The sequence below is a fragment of the Podarcis vaucheri genome (assembly GCF_965113315.1).
Source record: "Podarcis vaucheri genome assembly, chromosome: 17".
In the NCBI taxonomy this organism is placed as follows: domain Eukaryota; kingdom Metazoa; phylum Chordata; class Lepidosauria; order Squamata; family Lacertidae; genus Podarcis; species Podarcis vaucheri.
Window position 1 is genome coordinate 33,612,985 of NC_138755.1, and position 6,000 is coordinate 33,618,984.

Sequence of the window (6,000 nt, forward strand, 5' to 3'; positions counted from 1 at the left end):
AAAGTTTGAAGTAGTTTATTAATGATATATAGGATTAGGCGTACATTTGTTTGATACATGTCCAGATTATCAATGCAATGATTTTCCTATAGCCATATATCACCTAATGTCTTCTGTGATATGACATAGTCCAATTCAATAGGTCAATTTCTTATCTGATATTTATTGAGTGCGATGCTAATGCTCATTTTGCATCACAGCCTTCCTGAAAGCCAACTACACATCTTTTATGAATATATCTTCAATGTCAAAAAGTCTCACTCACCTTTCTTATTCCATGTTATTGCAGAGGGGGGAATGAATTGAAGCTCTACAGTGGTGCTACAGGAAGGAAGTTTGACTGCTGCAGGAGGTTTATGAATTCCTCCTGCATTGTATTTTGGTTCCTTAATATTTATATATCTTGGTTCATCTGGAGGCAGATAGGGGGCTTGGCAATCTGGAAAGCAGCCCATTCAGAAGAACAAAAATTCTGGTCCTAAACCTCTGCTGCCTTGCAGGATATCTTCGAGAAAATAAAAGGCTAAAGAGTAACTCCTACACAAATCCAGAGTGGAGTCCCTAAGACAGTTGGATGGTGCCTTGTACACCTCCTTCCAGCAACTCCGGCAGCCAGGTAAAGGTAAAGGGACCCCGACCATTAGGTCCAGTCGTGGCCGGCTATGGGGTTGCAGCGCTCATCTCGCTTTATTGACCGAGGGAACCAGCGTACAGCTTCCGGGTCATGTGGCCAGCATGACTAAGCCGCTTCTGGCGAATTAGAGCAGCGCACGGAAATGCAGTTTACCTTCCCGCCGGAGCGGTACCTATTTATCTACTTGCACTTTGATGTGCTTTCGAACTGGCAGGAGCAGGGACCAAGCAACGGGAGCTCACCCCATCACGGGGATTCGAACCGCCAACCTTCTGATCGGCAAGTCCTAGGCTCTGAGGTTTAACCCACAGTGCCACCCGCGCACAGGTGCCAAACGTATTTTTTCTGTTTTTCTTTGGACCACATCAGCGAGGCCGAGAAGGGGAGGGGTCTTGTTGTCTGGGCAGCCCAGGGCCTCTATGCATACACGACCTGCTCCTCCCTGGCATGCTATGTTTACTGTGTAGGTTCAGGATGCTATTTTTGTGGGAGTAGCGTTCCCTCGTGTGAACTGAGAAAGTCTGAATTAACCCTCAGTGAAGTCAAATGAAGCACTTCAGTGAGGTGAGAAAACCTTGTGTCACCAGCAGGGGGAGGTTGAGCAAAAATATTTGAGACCTCTGCAGCTGCTTTTGACGACCAGTTCTTATGGCTGGGGCTGATGGGAGTCATAGTGTAAAATAACTGGAGAGCACCCTATTGGTGAAGACTGTGGCCCTATCTGCACAGTACAGTGGTACCTCATGTTACAGACGCTTCAGGTTACAGACTCTGCTAACCCAGGAATAGTACCTCGGGTTAAGAACTTTACTTCAGGATGAGAACAGAAATTGCGCTGCTGCGGCACAACGGCAGCAGGAGGCCCCATTAGCTAAAGTGGTGCTTCAGTTTAAGAACAGTTTCAGGTTAAGAACGGACCTCCGGAACGAATTAAGTTCTTAACCTGAGGTACCATGGTACATGTAAACCTTCTTCCAAAGAATCCTGGGAATTGTAGTTTGTTAAGTGCGCTGAGAGTTGCTAGGTTAGGAGATCCCCTATTCCCCTCACAGAGCTACAATTCCCAGAGTTCCCTGGGAAGAGGGACTGATTGTTTAACTACTCTGCAAAATTGTAGATCTGTGATGGGAAATAGGATTCTTCAAAGATGGTAAATTAGGATTTTGCTTAATTTCCTTGTTTGAGGCATCATCATCATCATCATTATAGAACATTAAAATTTCCTCCCCTTCCCCCCCCAAAAAAAAAACTTCGTAAAAACATGGCCAGAATTTAAAATTTTAAGTTTTCCCTGTTCAGGGAAGTTTTTAATATTTAACACTGTACTGTTTTTAACACTTGGTTGGGAGCTGTCCAGAGTGGCTGGGGAAACTCAGCCAGATTATTATTATTATTTATAAATTATTTATAAATTATTTATAAATTATTATTATTTATAATTATTTATAAATTATTATTTATAATTATTTATAAATAATAAATTATTATTATTATTATTATTATTATTATTAATGGTAGCTTTATTTCACGTGGGGTTATTCTGCTGCAGATCTTGTTGCTGTTGCTTTGTAGAACTGGAACGAGAGAGTGAGAAAATGCTGAGCTCTTCTCGCAATACGTATTATTCTAGGGATAGTGATCATGCAAATGTGAACCAAGGAAGACTGGGTGTTTTCATTTCCTGGAACTCGTGGAACGATGTGGGAATTTCTCAGCAGGTGGGGATTTCATTCATACCTGGAATGATGAGCATGCAAATATGCAAAGGTGGGAGCTTCCTTTTGTTCCTTGGGCAAATGGATTGCTGGAGGAATTCCAAGGCTGGGAGATAAGAATCAAAAACGTGTACCAGAGATTTACAGTGTGGGATGTTACACATAGCCTTTCCTAAAGAGATACTGTATGACAGCCTGGCAATTCTGGGAAGCATTCTTAGCATACCACAATGTCTTACTGACTATGCAAATAGCGCCAGTTAAACTAGTCTTCCGATCAGATGCATTTCCTCCTGCGGGGGGGGGCGGAGGGGCGGGGAGGATAGAGGAATGAAGATAGGGCAATGGATGATTTTTAGCTATCCATTGCCCTTCAGTGTAAAAAGCAAAACAAAAAACAGGGCAGCTTACAGCTATAAAATCAAAGCAAAAAAGCAATTAAGCAATGGTAATAAAAGAAGAGCCGCAAATAAATAAAACAGTAGCATTTAAAAAAATTAACATGTCACACACACACACACACACACACACACACACACACACTATGTATATGTAAGCTGCCCACTCATATATCAAGGCGGTGATCAACAGGCAGAATAAAATGCAAGTATAAAACACCATAAAAACAAAATAATCATTAAAAAGGGCTGGCTCATCTTTTGAGTTAAAACAAATGAATAGGCCTGTTGCTCTTCAAGAGATGCCTGAATATCAATAATGTGGATGACTGTGCTTAGTACGTAAGAGGCCTGATGGATCAGGTCAGAAATATGTACATACCTGTCAAGTGTCCTGGGGGGGGGGGGATGACAACTCATTTTTTCACATGAGATCAAGGCAGCCATTTTGGGTGTTGCGCTCTTGTCCACTTTTTTCCCGGGGTGAAATTGTGGTTTGGCACGGTATGTACGTGTATAACTAACGGAGCTCCTCCAGATTATCTCAGTAATTTTGCTGGGATATATAAAGGGCTCAGGGCTTCGTATATTCATACATGAACCTTGAACCTAGCCCAGTACTGAGTTTGAAATGTGTGAATCCCTCAGGTACCCAGGTCCAAAAGCCATGCAGGGATTTAAAAGTGAGCAGCAACGCTTTGAATTGTGACTGGGAGCAGACAAGAAGGCAGAACAACCATTAAACTCTGGTGAGATGCATTCAAAATGGGTGCTCCTAGTGAGCAGCCATGGGGCTTCTATTCTGAGGTAAATGTGATCGCCAAAGAAGAAGAAGAACTGGTTCCCTTGGAACAGTTTCCAAAGGCAGGCCCATATTACCCATACAAGCACTTTGTTTGTTTGTTTGTTTATCATTGTTGTTGTTGTTGTTTAGTCATTTAGTCGTGACCGACTCTTCGTGACCCCATGGACCAGAGCACGCCAGGCACTCCTGTCTTCCACTGCCTCCCGCAGTTTGGTCAGACTCATGCTGGGAGCTTCGAGAACACTATCCAACCATCTTGTCCTCTGTCATCCCCTTCTCCTTGTGCCCTCCATCTTTCCCAACATCAGGGTCTTTTCCAGGGAGTCTTCTCTTCTCATGAGGTGGCCAAAGTAGTGGAGCCTCAGCTTCAGGATCTGTCCTTCCAGTGAGCACTCAGGGCGGATTTCCTTCAGAATGTTTGTTTATCATACCACCCTTAATTCCAAAGATCACAGGGCGGCTCACAACAGAAAATATAGTAACCATGCCATCATGTTTCGGCTTAACCGTAGTCAATATTTGTGGCCCCTACTCACAACCAAAAGTGATTTGGGCACAGGGCTGGTCCTACCATTAGGCAGACTGAGGCAATTACCTCAGGCGGCAGATGCTGTGGCGCATGAGGGGGCCAGTGGCCGTAAGCCCACAACTATTCCCCTCTGTTGGAGACCAGAGCTGGGTGTACCCCTTTAAACTACCCTGCTGCCCTCGGGTATAGCGGACGATGCTATTCCATTTGCAGCGTGGGAGTATGATCAAACCAACAATCCTGTCAGGAATGGTTTGGTGGGGACGCCATCTTGTCCTTTGCCTCAGGGAGCAAAAAGTCTTGGGACAGCCAGGTTTGTGCAACTATCTATCTATCTATCTATCTATCTATCTATCTATCTATCTATCTATCATCTATCTATCTATCTATCTATCTATCTATCTATCTATCTATATCTATTTATTTATTTATATTCCTAATTCACCTTTCCTCACAGGTTGTCAGGGCAGGAAACTATGTCTATACAGTATGGCTAAAAATGGCTACCCTTTAAAAGGGTTTCATCTTCAGGCTTCTGCGCTCTTTGTTCCCGGTCATTGGCTCTTTGCTGGAAACCAAATGACACTTAATACTGAGCATTCAAACACACTTTTTTTTATTTTATTACCTCACACTTTGGAACTTTCCAGGTTTCGTTTCAGTGGGCCTGCTCAGAATGTCAGTCAAGTGAGGTCAGAGCTCTCGCACTTATCTGTCCTTCAGATGAAACTTAAGATGTCTGCAGGTTTTGCCATAACCCTCTATTTTTGGATACCTGTGGAGAGTACAGTTACATCTAAGTGCTGAATCAGGTGGTGGCTACACCCCAGGTAAATACTTTAATGTTGAGCTCATCATGAATAAGATGGTCCTCTGGGGAATGACAGTTTTGCTGAAGCTACGCAGGTCCCGTGGACTCTCCTTCCTTGGAGGTTTTTAAGCAGAGGTTGGATGGCTGTCTGCCATGGATGCTTGAGCTGAGATTCCTTCATTGCGGGGGGCTGGACTAGAGGACCTTTGGGGTCCCTTCCAACTCTACAATTCTATTCTGTGGTTCTACGAATAGGAAATTGCTTGGGAACCCCATCCAGGGGTGTAGGAAGGGGGCAGTGGGGGTGCCCTCACTGAGGGGGGGTGGCATTTGGCGAGCCGCCTGCCCACAACTCTCAGGCCTACCCCGAGCCGTTGGGGTAAGGGGGGAGCTGCACCCCTTTGCCAGTGATATTTTCCCCTCCCCCCCCCTTCGTTTTGACAGCTTGGGGGAGGCTTAGAAGTCACAGGCGGGCGGCACGCCAAATGTCTGACATGGGCGGCTCTCTCTGCCCAGCGGCGTAGCGTGAGTTGTCAGCACCCGGGGCAAGGCAAGTAATTTGCACCCCCCCTAACCTGCGAGTTGCCGCTGGCGCTGCCGCCCAAACGATGCCGCTTGCCCGGAGGAGGAGGGGGGCAGAGAGGCGAGGAAAATGCAACATGGCCCAGCAGCTGCAGCAGCGGCGGCGGAGGCGGGGCTGTGAGGAGGGGCTGCCTGGCGCGTCCTCTGAGGCGAGCGCTGAGAGCCGCTGCCTGCCGGGCGCCTTCAGCCCGGACGCGCGCACAGCTCGTCGGTTCCGCGAGACATGCGGCTCCGCTACAGCCTGCGCCCGAGGCTCTTCGGCGACTCCGGAGGCAGCGAGCGCGCCCCCCCCCCAGATGTTGCGCCTGGTGCGGCCGGCACCCCTGGCACCCCTCACGCTACGCCACTGTCTCTGCCCATGTCAGATGCACCGCTCCAGGCACCCAAGCAGCTATCTCATGCCTGGGAGGGCACCTTCTACGCTATGCCCCCCTTGGGAGCATGCCATGCCCCCCTCAGGAGCGTGCCCGCCTCGGCAGCACGGGCATATGCTCCGCTGCTGACCCCATCTATGGTTCCTTCAGCC